Raw genomic sequence first — 443 nt, forward strand, 5'->3', positions numbered from 1 at the left:
TCAGATTGCGCATGGGCAGAAATACCGCTCTCCATCGACATCAGCAATAAAAGTTGAAAAATGTTTTTTTCAATAAAGGCAACATTGCTGCGGTGTTCGTTTGTACGCTCTTCCTTCAAAGTCAGAGAAATGATACTTTTCGGCATGGTGGCCACTGATATCAAGCAATTGTTTCATGCTGGAACGCCCTATCTCGGGCATGTTCGGAGCAGGACCGCTGAGTCGCTGAAAGGTCTTCAACACCTCGACGCCTATCACGGAGTCCGTCTACAAAGCTGGTGAACAGATTTATCATCGGCGGATCTTTGAAGCCAGCGTGAAAATTGCAGTACGAAAACTTCCAAGTCTATTCAGGGCGCAGCGAAAGAAATAACATGTTAAAGAGCAACATATTGTGCTAAATGAATTTGAAATCGAGAGCTGTTTTGCGGCCCTGTTTTTTG

The sequence above is a fragment of the Amblyomma americanum genome, chromosome 8 (genome assembly GCF_052857255.1).
Source record: "Amblyomma americanum isolate KBUSLIRL-KWMA chromosome 8, ASM5285725v1, whole genome shotgun sequence".
Taxonomy (NCBI): domain Eukaryota; kingdom Metazoa; phylum Arthropoda; class Arachnida; order Ixodida; family Ixodidae; genus Amblyomma; species Amblyomma americanum.